The sequence below is a fragment of the Porites lutea genome, chromosome 1, assembly GCF_958299795.1.
Source record: "Porites lutea chromosome 1, jaPorLute2.1, whole genome shotgun sequence".
In the NCBI taxonomy this organism is placed as follows: Eukaryota; Metazoa; Cnidaria; class Anthozoa; order Scleractinia; family Poritidae; genus Porites; species Porites lutea.
Genome location: NC_133201.1, coordinates 20,099,584 through 20,113,671, shown reverse-complemented (window position 1 = coordinate 20,113,671; position 14,088 = coordinate 20,099,584). Strand labels below are relative to the sequence as shown.

Sequence of the window (14,088 nt, the reverse complement as noted above, 5' to 3'; positions counted from 1 at the left end):
TTGACCAGTCAGGGTCAAATTTTGACTCTAGACATATAAACGCCAATGTGATTGGATCGGCTACTCAAAAGATTTAACAGCCTTAGCCAAAGATCTCTGACTGGCCTGCAATTCAGCACTTTACTGTTTATGCTTCTCACCACTGGCGAGCGTGAACACCACTGGAATTCAGGCTACATCTTTAAATACTCATAACATTCACCAATAATTACTGCTATTCTATTTCAGCTGAAACACTTGAGGGTTATGTCCACTTGATAAATGGAGTTAAAACTGCCGCAAGAGGGTCAACAAAGAACTTTGACTTGAAGCTACAAACAACTGGAAGTGATACTGTACGTATGGTATGCTACTCACCAGAAAAGCGACAGAAATTACAACTTAATCCCAGCAGTATAAATCACCCGTTAAAATCTCTAGCCTTCTTAAGAATACAGCAAAGAGTTTCAACTCTTAAAGTGAAGAATACACCATATTAAAGAAAGCAAAAATCTCCACAGATTGGATCTTCAACTCCAATATAATGATGCCCTCAACAACAGGCTTCACAGAGTCAAACAAGCTTTGGATACAAACATATATGAAACTGTTGATCTTAAAGTTAAAATCACAGCCTATACTCCATGGTGACAAGACCAGGTACAAGACAGATTCTATAGTAGCAGATGAAACTGTTGCTATAAAACTTGTTCTGTGGGAAGATACGACTGATAAGTCCATGTTGGTAAATCAGATCCCAAACTGTAAAATCAGGGTCTTTGATGACTCCAAATTTCTCAACACTAATGAATTCACTAAAATAATAGAAATTGATGAAATTCCTATCATCAACCTGGCGACACCTGAATTGCAAGACAACATTATTAATGGTCAATGCCTTGGAGTTGACTTGAAATGCACCACCACTTGCATTAGTTGCAATAAAACCACTGATGAACCAAATGATGAAACCAACATAGTTACATGTCTGAACTGCAGCATGACACTCATCAAAGATGTTTTTTCAACTAAAGTTGTTACTAAACTACTCATGAAAATTGATGAGAAGCTGGTCAATTATACAGCCTTCAGTGATGCCATGCAAAGCTTCATGTCCAATATCAATTGTAAAACAAGCTTATCTAAAATGACTTCTGCAGATTTATCAAAGCTTTTCTTCATTGCTGGAAAACAAACGCTGATTTTAGATCAAAGCACGAGAGTAATTTCCCAGTTTTTGCCATCCACCTCAGCTCTACTGATGCGATTAGACCATTCTGCTTACTGCAGAGTTTATCTCGGATCATAAGGCTGTTTGCTTTAATTTGAATTTACGGAAACCTTTAAATTAGAGGAGGACTGTTGTCTCTTGTAAATTAAGGGGATTTGATTTTGATGCTTTCAATGAGATGTTTGGATCGTCTGGTTTGTCAGACGGGTGTATGTCCCAAAGTATTGAGTCATTGCCGAAGGAGTATGATGAGGTGTTATGCAAGGCTTTGGACAAGCTGGCACCTACAAGAACTCGCACTATTGTCATTCGACCTAATGCTGCTTGGTATAATGAGGAGATCGGTGTTCAGAAGAGGAAAAGGCGAAGGCTCGAACGTAAATGGCATTCGACTGGTTTTGAAATTGACAGGGTAAATTATTTGGAACAGTGCAATGTTGTAAATGATATGCTCCATAAGGCGAAAGAACAGCATTACTCAGCAGTTATTCAGGAAAATGCCCAAGATAGTAAATTACTTTTTCGCACAGTTGATAAATTGCTGCAAAGGAGTATAGACAAAAGATATCCGTCTACGAACAGTGACCAAGAACTCGCAAATGCCTTTGCTGATTTCTTTAGTGCCAAGATTGTGCGAATTCGTGATGAGTTGCTGGTTAGAAAAGAGTAGCTGGGGGAGCGCAGTATGGAGGATTTTGAGTGTACGTCATGCTTTAGCGAGTTCACAATGGTAACAGATGAAGACGTCTTCGGGTTGATTAGGCGTTCAACTATTAAGGCATGCACACTGGATCCACTTCCAGCGAGTATCATGCGAAAATGCTATTCTAGTCTTGTCCATATATTTAGAAGGATGATCAATTTGTCATTGTCATTTGGATTGCTGCCCAAGGAACTTAAGGTAGCGCTGCTATCACCTATTCTTAAGAAATTAAATGCAGACTTTGAGCAGTTTAGTAGTTTTCGCCCTGCATCAAATTCTGAATTGATAGAGAAAACAGTGTTTGTGCAACTGAATAGCTATCTTGGCGAAAATGATCTACACGAGCCTCTTCGATCAACGTACAAGATTTTTCACAGCATCGAGACTGCACTTCTCACTGTTACAAGTGACATTATGCCGTCATTGGATAAGGGCGAGAATGTTTTCCTTGTTTTATTGGATCTGTCGGCAGCATTTGATACCGTTAACCATTCCTTGCTGCTGGCACGACCGCAGAAATCATTTGGCATCAGAGGAACTGTACTACAATGGTTCGATTCTTATCTTTCTCAAAGAACTCAGTTTGTTAACATCAATGAGGCGAATTCTACGGTATGAGATCTTCCCGTGGGTGTTCCCCAAGGTTCAGTTCGGGGACCTGTACTCTACCTTCTGTATACTGCGCCACTTGCTAGAGTGATAAGATCTAATGGCTTGGATTATCATCTATACGCCGACGATACTCAGTTATACTTTGTATTCAAATCGGTGGATGTGGACACTACTAAATCGAGGGTTGAGAACTGCATTTCTGCAATATGTCGCTGGATGGATCTCAACGAATTGAAGCTAAACCACGACAAGACGGAGGTCATGCTCATCCACTCAAAGTATCGTCCCTCTCCATCCTTTCAGTCCTTATGTATTGGCGATGAGAGCGTAACTGCCCCTCAGTCGGCTAGGAGTCTTGGTGTTATCTTTGATGAGCACATGTCTTTTCATGCACATGTGTCTAGCATCTGTAGATCATCATTTTATCATCTCAGGAACCTATCTAGAATTAGGAAGTATTTCACTCAAGAATCAGCAGAAGTTGCTGTTCATGCATTTGTCACATCGAAACTAGATTATTGTAATGCATTGCTATTCGGCCTACCTAAGTATCAGTTACAAAGATTGCAGTATGTACAAAACAGGGCGGCTAGAGTTGTGTTCCAAGTGAGTAAGTTTCAGCATATCACACCTGTTTTGTGCGAGCCTCACTGGCTACCGATTCAATATCGTATTATTTTCATGATTTTGCTCCTCGTGTATAAATCACTGAATGGGGCATCACCTAGCTATTTAGCTCAGAAACTACATTATCGTTCTCATACTAGATCATTGAGGTCTGTTAGTAATGAACTTTTAATGCAACCTAGATCGTATACCAAGACCTACGGAGATAGAGCATTCGCTGTTCATGCACCAAGGGAATGGAACTTAATACCTTATGAAACTCGGAAGTCCAACACCATCTATGGTTGTAAATTTGTAAATATTTATCAATAATGTTGTTTATATGACTGTAAAGTGCCTTTAACATAGGATAAGAGCGCTATAGAAACAAAGTTATTACTATTATTTATTATTTGCATGTTATTCTTATATTATATTCAAGTTAATATCACAACTATTATTAATGGAATATTTGATCAGAAGTTTAAAGACAATTGTTTTATCTTTCAAAGTTTAAGTTTTGTTAGTGCTAATAGAAGTATCGATGACGACACAGTTACGTCTTAACTGCAATATACCACTCATCAACGATATGTTATATTCAAGTTAATATCAAAATTGTTATTAATGGAGTATTTGATCAGAAGTTGAAAAACATTTGTTTTATCTTTCCAAGTTCAAGTTTGGTTAGTACCAATAGAAATATCAATGACATGGTTAAATGTACGTGTCTGAACTGCAATATAACACTCATCAACAGTATGTTATATTCAAAGGTAATATCAGAATATTACTAATTATATATAATATATATATATATATATAATGTATACTATTTTAGTATATACACACTCAGTGATCTTGGTAATTCAAGCAATCTGATTGATTAGGTATCTCGGACTATGACGTTATATTCACCGCGCTAGGCATGAATATAAAGTAGAACAAAATCGCTGTCGTGAACTAGGTGTTTTGCCAAAGTTTCATAGTGGAGCCTTTTTGAAAATACACGAATATCCAAGTGCTGATGACTTTGAAGGCAAGAAAAGACTTCATGGTGTTTAAACAGCGTGATTTATTGTGAAGTGGTTTACTGAAGCTCGAAGCTATGTTTATCACTACAGAGGAAAATGAGGTCGCTTTGTCATGGTTTTGTGATTTCGGGTTTTTCTCGCAAGACCAATTTTGCCTATAAATAGAAGTTAATTTATAGAGAAAAGAGGAAGGTAAATATTTTCGAAAATTGTATGTGCCAGAAAGTAAACAAGGCAAAGAGCATTGGAAATAAACAACGCTCACCTTGATCGTAGCCGCTGTTGATAGCATTTGCAAGAAGCGATAAAGGAAACTTTCTCACTCATGGTGAGTTGACAGAAACAAACACGGCTCTACTTTTCTTCTCAGAATTGGGTAGTAATTTAAATTTTCAGCGTTTTCTTTTAAACGGTCGATGCTAAGGCTTACAAAACTCGATACAAAAAGATTAAAACGATCATTTGCCATGTTTGAAGATACTGTAAAGATCAAACTTTTGCACATCCACTGTTTACGGCTTCGTGTTCACGCATGAATTCACCCATCAAATATCAAACTAATCGTTTTTTAATGGTTTCCTTTCTGATTTATAATTGATATAATTGATTTATCATTATAATAGATATAATTGATTTATCAATTATACAGCGTATTCACACCAGTCTTTTCAGATAATATGTCAGGGTTCCTGCGTGGGCATTCTTGCTGTTCCGCTTTACTAAAGTTAACTGATGATTGGCGCCAGGCTCTTGACAATAAAAAGGATGTGGCGGTGATCGCTATTGACCTATCCAAAGCGTTTGACTTGATTTGTCATAATTTATTACTAGCAAAACTGAAAGCTTACGGCGTTCACGATTCAGCTATAAAACTGATTCAGTCACATCTATCAGGCCGCTTTCAACGAGTAAAATGTAACGGGAAGGTGTCAGACTGGCTGCCTCTTTGCTGTGGAGTACTGCAAGGGAGCCTTCTAGGTCCGCTTTTTTAAAATATCTTTGTGAATGATGTCAATTACTCAGATGGATCTTCCTCCCTACGTCTGTATGCTGATGACACAACGCAATATATAGCCCATGAGAGCCCCTGCACACTAGAATCTACGCTGAATCAAGATATAGAGAGATCAACCCTCTGGTTCACTGCGAATTACCTGCAAGTAAACGCTACTAAAACTCAGGCCATGACACTGGGGAAATCTCAGTACTCATATAATCTTTTGATCGGTGAAAAGTCCATCGAAATTGAACCAACTCTCAAGATTCTTGACGTTACTTTGGATCGGGATTTGTCTTTCAAGCCCCACGTGGCAATTATGCTGAAGTAAGCGTATGCTAAGATAGCCGCACTACGGAGGATTAAGCGCTTACTTCCTTCGGACGTTATGATTTCCCTTTATAACGCGTACGTGTTACCGCATTTAGAATACTCTTGCCCACTACTTCTGGGCATATCTAGAGTCTTGAAAAATAACATCGAACGTACCAATCATTATGCAATCAAGACATTACTGCATTTAGGTAATTCCGCTACCTATGACTTTTGCCTAGCAATGGCTGATATGGACAAGCTTGAGCAAAGACGTACCCTGCAATCGCTTATCTTATTTTTTAAATGTTTTAAACTAGATGGCCCTAATTAGATATTTCCAAACTTTTTACCCCTCGACTAACTAAATACAATCTACGAGACAGTGGATTAAATGTTGTGCAGCCTCCGTATAACAGCCTTGTTATGCACAACTCTTTTTTATACATGGTTGCCCACATATGGAATCAATTACCAACTGCAATCAAATCCTCGACCACTTTAGCACAATTTCGTGCACGCCTTTATAATGTCAATTTCACAGGGTGCCCTACCAGTGTATGAACTGTATATAACTTTATCTATTTTTACATTTTTACATACTCTTGGGCTAGTTTATATACATGTATAATTATACTGATATAATTATTTTTTAATATTTTAATCAGTTTATAATGATTAGTCCGTTTTAAACTATTTTTAATGCATGTTCTTAGGTTTTTTTAGTGTTTTTTTTTTTTCAAAAAAAGTTTCTTAAAAAATTTTCCCAAAATTACGATGTTTTGAGGTTTTTCTTAATATTTGTATATACATAATTCACTTTTTATCCTGTTTTGTATTTTTTAGTTTGTCGAGCGTTTTTAACATGAGCCTCTGGCTCGGAAGATTGTGTAAACACTTCCCACGTCTTCGACATTAAATAAATCATTCATTCATTCATTCATTCATTCATTCATTCATTCATTCATTCATTCATTCTGTTGAGATCACTTCGTGTGAATATACTAAAACAATTATTCACCTCAGGCTCAATTAATACTGTTGAATAATCCAATTAATTATTAATTATTATTAATTATTCAACAATGTCAACTTTGCCTTTGGCGAATAATTGTTAAATATTACTATTAAATTAAATATTAATGATATATTTGATCAGAATTTCAAAGACAGTTGTTTTGTCTTTCCAAGTTGAAGTTTTGTAAGTACTAATGAAAATATCTGAATAAATTGTTTTGTTCTTGCTGTTGCCATCCGGTGTAATATTACCATTGCTTCTTAATTATTATCAAGATAACATCAAATGTTAATAAAAGTCATCTCAATTTTGCAATAAACCCCACGATTTCCATTGCCATGGTGTTTTAAGTTAAAACTTCCCCACCCAGTACCAGGTACCTGAAGGTTGATTTACTGCTACAACTTGTTGAGTTTGGTCAACTACATGTTAAGTTGTTCTATCCCCTTACATTTAGCGGAAACTAAATATCAATTCTATTTGCATTTCTTTGCTGCATTTTCCTAATTAAACAATGCTCCAAATAGATTCTACTCAAAACATGATCTATAGTAGCTGCGGTGGTAAACTGAATTGCAGATGGGCTTTGTTTGAAGTTAATACCTAAAACTTAGGAAACTGCTACCTGAAAGGGTTAACTAACAAACTACGTTCAAACCAAACCATCTTTTTTCTCAGGTTTGGCGTTGACCACACCTGTTCATTTCCTGCTCTACATTTTGTACATTCCTTTTCTACTGCCATATATTCTACAAAACTAAAACAGTAGCCACATGCAGTCACAGACTGCCTTTTATTGTAGTAGTCTCAAGAGTATATCTGTAGAATCGAGACCTTTTCCCGGTCTTATCAGACTTCATATGACACCTTCTGCTTAGAGTAGTGAGATAAACGCATGAACAAGGAAATGTTATCCAACAAGACATCACTTCTGTGTTTCCTTATGCTTACCGCTTTCCTTAGCCGATTTGAAGATATGGGTTTTGTTTGTCTAACAGCTGAAAAAAAAATCCAAACAACTGTTGGAAAAGATGGTAGTTCTTTACGCAAGAGCCTAAATAAACTTCAGAATATTTCAAGTAAAACCAATTTTAAACACTTCAAGTGGTTTTCTTCTTCACACTCAGGGAGAAGTTTTTACTTCACGTGTTTTCGCAGACGATTTATAAAGCTTGATTGACATGCGTCTCCTCAAAGCTTGACTCATTTCAACTTTCTGACTTCAATAAGATGCAAAGTAATGGAACTTGACATTTGACTCAGGCCTTCAGACACAGTTTTTTTTCGTGTTTTTAGTGAAACTTACAATGTAGCTGTCAGTTTTAGTCCACGAAGTAAAAACATGGATAAGTTCTTGACAAAAAAGGACAGTCTTAGAGCTGTAAAAATAAAAGCAGCAGACAGGGTAAGAAAGTATCTTGAGGGTACTCTACATGCAGATGATGGTCTTCTGTTCTGCTCCACGTGCAATGTAGTTATCAATCATCTAAGAAAACACAAGATCGACAAACATCGAGAATCCTCTTATCGTACTCTAAAAGCAAAAACCTCTGTGTGGAAACAGCAAACTCTCAAGACTGCGTTGAATTGCAAAACAGCTCCGCAAGTTGAAAAGATTAAAATTGTTCAATCCTGGATGAAGGCATGCTGTGCAACAAACACACCTTTGCTCAAGTCAGGCAACAAGAATATGACGAATTTTCGTCAGTCAAAAGATGCAAATGGTGATGCAATTAAAAAAATGTTCGCAGCTGAGAGTTATTACCTTTTGCTCAAAAAGATTGTCAAAGACAGAAATTTAGTGTTAATCGTGGATGAACTTGGGTTCTTCAATTCTGATAATGCGGCCTATATGAAGAAAGCATTCCAAACCACATTGTCCAGCTTGTTTCCCTTGTCCATTCACATCACATAAAATAGCCATAATGTCAATCTTGTGGCATCAGATTTCAAGAAGCACTTCACTAAAATATACGAATTTCTTAGGTGATTTAAAAAACTCTTTTTCATACTAAGTGGAAGAAAGAGCAGGTTTCTAAATTTCTTGCGAAGGAAAAATGGTGGAAATGCTAAGAAGCACCAAACCCGCACACCGAAAGTTGGAGCACTTGGTTTGACTAGGCCATATATCATGCAGCCTGTTATTTTGTTTGGAGACTTTATAAACAAGGAACTGAGTTGGGGAAGAAATCTTGCGAGCAATTCTCTTCTCCAGCTTGAAGAGATGTATCAAGACCGAAAATTTATGAAGAAACCTCATGCTCAGCTTAACTTAGTTAAAGTGAAAAGGCCTACCCTGCTGAAATACCCGTATTACTTCCAGGAGAAAATACCCATGTCACCCAGGTACACAAAAAGATGGAGTGCCTCCTTCATTTTCTGACTCTGAATGCCTCGGGGAGCGATAAGAACGTTTTTTTAGGGTAGTCACAAATTCTCATGCAAAGAGAAAAAGAAATGGTTGAAGTTGCCACATCAGCATTTGAGGCCACCGATTCTAAACTATCCAAGTATGTGGAAGATAGGGCCAGGCCAGCAACAAAATTCCTTGACTAAGTGTGAGTTCTTGATCCAAAGAAGCTGCTTGACTGTGACCAGAGGTTTGGCTCCGTTGATAGCATCCCTGGCATTGAATCAGATTCGAAAGAAGAGTGGGGACTACATGTGGATCACGGGGCCTCAAAGCGTCAAGAAACTGACGGATGAGGATAAACCTGACCTGAAACAAAGTCCAAAGCAGGTAATCTCCCAGAATTGTACAAGCTAGCTTCTTGCTATTGTACCACAACTGTTGGGTGATACGATGTGGAGGTCATTTTCCTCTTATAATGCCGTTCTCGGTAGGAAGTGTAGATCACTTGGGCAAAATATGATGAAGGCTTTCCATTTCCTCAACTGGAATTTATGAGTAAAGTCCAAAGTTCAGGCGGAAAAACAAGAAAGTGAAAACGGTCAGCTAAGAAAGAAGCCAAAATCAGCGTAACATAACAAAGCAGCATTTCTGACAAAGCGAAGAGCGAGAGTGTATCTCCTAGAAGTGAAACATCTACTGGGTATTCAGATGATAAGGAAGATAACTCTCTTGAAAAAGATGTTAAAGTCACGCAAGAGTTGAAAGCGACAGATCAAAAAAGCAATCAAAACAAAGTGAGAAAATGAAGTGCAGCTCCCCCGGGAAATATCAGGGACTTTCCTCCGAAAAAAGTCGAGAGAGAATGAGTCGAGTAGAAACCTTTGTATCTTCCTCAAAGGTTACTCTTCCTGTCTAAAGAAGTTGAATGAGCCTATTTTCAATGCTTCCCAGGAAGAGTGGTAGCTTTCAAGTGATTTTTACAGTGCAACAACTGTGTCAATGAGTATAGAGTCTTTAATATGGTAACTGTTAATGATAATTAAGTCAATTACCTACAGTCTTCACAGATAATAAGTAAATTAAGTAGTCCTTGAAATGGTTACTGTTAAAGTCGGTTTGTTCTGTTTGTGACATGGAAATGTTAGAGGGGAGTGAACCCTCATTTTCTCAGCAACAGCTGATAATTGATCCTATGCAATGATTACTGAATTTATATACACAGTGTAGCAGCAGCCACATGATAAAGGTAAAATCAATGGACCGCATAATATAGTTTATCAAAATCAGCAGAAGAGACCAGAGAGCATGGAGTGGACTTTGCTGTAAGGAATAGACTGCTGGAATACATATATATTGATAGAAAACTTATGGTACAACTGTTCACATACGCTTGCACTTTTGGCCAGAAAAATAGGGCTTGTAGGTGATCCATACACAAATTCTGTTCACTCAGCCTAGTGCCTCACGACCAAAACTATGAAAAAAAAGGCCGCCATTGGTAAAAGCCTTTTTGCTTCAAAAAATGTAAAAAAAAAACATAATCCGCGCCAAAAATACTCAATAAGGAGACAGCCGCCATTTGCGATGCCACCAAAGCAATCAGTGCAATACAAAAAGGGGCAAGTTGAAAACAGGTTTTTCGATGATTGATCATTAGTGCCATTTATACAAGGAAAAATTAGATGCGTCTTTTATTAGATGTGTCATAAATAAGATGCAAAACTATCCCATATAAACGGCACATTAAGACGCGACTTATCGAAGAACAGGTGTTAGGGGCTGTTTTTAGACGAGACGCGTCTTAGCAAAATTTCAAACAAAATGTGCCGTTTATATGGGATAGTTTGAGTCTTATGACACGTCCTATGAAAGATGCGTCTTATTTTTCCTCATTTAAACGGCCCTAATGCGAGGGTAGGCTTAAATGAATACATTCACAGTGTTAAACAATTCTGTTTCTCTCAGTAAGCAACCACAGCCAAAAGGAAATTCTGCTTGCTGTGGCTGCCTGTCAACTAGTTTTTGCTGAGCCTAGAACGTACAGATTACGCCAATGAAGAACCTTTAGATTTTGGGCTTTCTTCCTTGGCCTTGTGTATGCCTCTTCTAGGCGACCATAGAACCTGCACACGACTTTCTCAATCTCATCCACGCATATGCAAGCCTCCTTTGTGAGCTCTTCTTGGCTCTCCTTGTCACTGCACACCTCTTTGATTCTCTAGGCGCTCTCTTACGTGCTTCTTGGGTTTCTTTTTGTTGTGCTGTTTTAAGTTCTTTTCAATTACTCACGAGGCAAAGGTGAAAACATCCAAGTTTGTAGTAGGGTTTTCCAGAAGAAGATGGATGAGACCGTTCTGTATAGAAATTATGCAGATATTGTACCAATCTCTAATAATCCGCTCGCAATCCGGCTTGCCCAGAAGCTAATGTGAAAAATCTGTTCATTGTGGCCAGACTTCCAGCTCTTAATCCTGGCGGTGCTATCTATTATTTCCCCCGGGTGAAGTCATGCACTCGAGAAGAGACGCCCGGGGTCGCACCTTTCTCGCTTCCTCAGGTGGTATAGCCGGAGTCAGAGATGTGTATACTTTTGTTTGTGGGCTCATGGGTAGAGGGAGTGCTTGCAAGCCTGGAGGTCACAAGCTCAAACAAAGTTTACACATTTTCTCTCTGGCTATACTGCTATTTGGGACCAAGTTTACCTTTCTACTTTAAGTGTGCGATTTTTGTCAGTTTTTTTTAAGCAAGCACGAGGAGGACAAAAGTGATGAAAGTGATGACGAAGAAACTACTTAAGACAATAACGAGCCTTTCCGATGGTCTGACAAATTCAGTGAAATTGATGTTGAAGGGTTGTCATGGTACAGCTAAAGGTCTTGGGGACAATGCAACATCCAAAGATTTCTTCAATCTATTTATAGATGACAATTATCTGGATGAAATTGTAAAATGCTCAATTGCTAACACCCAGTCTAAAGGAGATGAAGTTTTCGCACCAAAATGTGAGCCTATTTAGGGCTAAACATTTAGATGGGAATCCATCACCTTCCCCAGCTGGCCCTGCTTTGCGAGTCTGACACATTTATCAGCGTGGAAGGCTTCAAAAACAATTCTGAAGCAGCAGTTTTTTAACTCTGGGAAAATACCTGCATTTGGTTGACCTGAATGCTTAAGATCGAGCCAACCGTTGTTGAAAAGTTTGCTCACACATAACCCTCCCTGAAAAGCGATTTGCTGAGACTTACATTGCTGGTAATAATGTCAGTGTAGGCTAAGGTCTTGTAACGTTCAACGGGAGGCTGTAATTCAAGCAGTGTATGCCCGTGAAGCCTGATAAATTAAGCGTAAAAGTTTGGATGCTCACCAGCTAGGAAACCTGCTTTATTCCCCAGTTTCCAGTCTACTACGGAAAGAACCACACAAAAAATGATTCTTAGTAAAAGGAAGACGTTAAATTCTTGAGTACTTTAAAGCAGCCATTTTGTCTGAAATTTCAGGGTGGTCTGGGCTCAGGGTTTGAGTTTATTGGGTTAACGAGAAGAAGCCAAGCTTAAACAGTCAGTTACATTCCATCCTGGCAAAAACGTTCGTTGAACATATTACTTTTGTTCTCTAGTTTATTTTTTCACTTAAAACTGTTTACTTAAATAAGGTAGTTTTTTATCTTGTCACTTGATAATGATGTTATGACAACTTCAAAACGTTGGTAATTTTTATTCTTAAGTGTTTTGTAAAACTGATCATTTTACTTACAGTAGCCTACATGGACAATACAGTTAAGGAAAAAAATCATTCTTTAATCGCAATGTTTCCATTAGAACGTACTTAGACATTGACAAGGAATGGCTAGACTATTATGCTCTTGGCATACTATCGATGCAAGAAACAAAGATTGGCCATACTTTTCTGGACTCTCAACTTCAAGTAGAGGGATATAGACTTTTTCGCCGAGACAGAGTGTAAGGTGGTGGGGGTATTGCGTCTATGTGAACAATAAAATTACAGCCCCCTCCAAGAAAGTAGCTTGTAAATCAATAGAATCACTTCTAGATATTCGTATTGGACAACGTCAAGTTGCCCTGGTCTGCGCATACAAACCACCCTCTGAGGATAACAACTCACTCAAAAATGACTTGGCAAAGCTACTGGATGAAAGTCGTCAAAACTTTATGTGCATTGGGGACCCGAACTGCGATTTACTTCATCCTTTGGATAATAACAAACAAGGAAAAGGCTTACTTGATCTCTGTGATGTATAGGATATAGACTCACTTATCAGTGTTCCTACAAGAATCTCTGAAGGCAAACCATTGCGTTTTGATGTTATTCTTACTAACGTGCCTACTTAAACAATCACTTCTGGCGTAGCAGACACCGGTCTCAGTGACCTGAATCTAGTGTACACAGTTTTAAACGCCAAACTACCATGACCCAGGGCAGAGAAAGTTATCAAGCGATCATTCAAGACTTTCAATCAAAAATTCTTTCTTGAAGACTTCAGTCAAGTTCCGTTCTCTGTTACGTACATCTTTGGTGACATAGACGACCTGTATTGGTGCTAGGAAAAGCCAAATAATCAAGTACGGGACGTCCATGCACCTATTATATCCTTTAAACACCGCCCTTATAAGGGATCTCAATTTATTACTCAAGAAATTCGGCAGAGGATTAGACAGCAAGACACATAGATACTATAAAACAAGAAATTCGACTGACTGGGAAAAGTATCGTGTCATGCAAAATAGGGTCGTTACCATCAGGAGAAATGCCATGAACGCTCACTTCAAACATCTCCGCAAAGAAAAAAAAGGTGATCAAAAGAAGGTTTGGAGTACCATAAAACCGTATGTAAATTCACGCAAGAATGCCTATAGCGAACAAAGAACAAATCATCACAGATCAACTTCAAGTGTGCGAAACCCTGAATGATTTCTTCACTAGTACTACACGAGATGACTACATATTTCGCCTGACTTGTCTCACATCACCCAGAACCGACTTGTAGCTGTAAATATCTCTCTTACTAATTTTAATGCTCTGGAAGTTAGAGAACTGTCATCTAAAGTAAAACCTAACAAAACCACCGGCTGCAACCTCATCCCGCCACTGGCGGTAAATCAGTCTGCTGACGTCCTCTGTTAATTCGAAAATTGTAAAATCGAGGCTGTTATTTTAGGAGCCTTAACCGACGTTTTGGCAATGCTGTCTTCTACAGGGTACAAGTCTAAGATTAGTCCTACAAA

At 38.2% G+C, this 14,088-nt stretch overlaps 2 pseudogenes; both read left to right on the top strand.

Moving 5' to 3' along the window:
* The first annotated feature begins 209 nt into the window (after positions 1-209).
* On the top strand, positions 210-1,288 carry LOC140925829 (uncharacterized; annotated as a pseudogene).
* A 370-nt stretch (positions 1,289-1,658) lies between these two features.
* LOC140925818 (uncharacterized) lies at positions 1,659-2,531 on the top strand (annotated as a pseudogene).
* Positions 2,532-14,088: the final 11,557 nt, after the last annotated feature.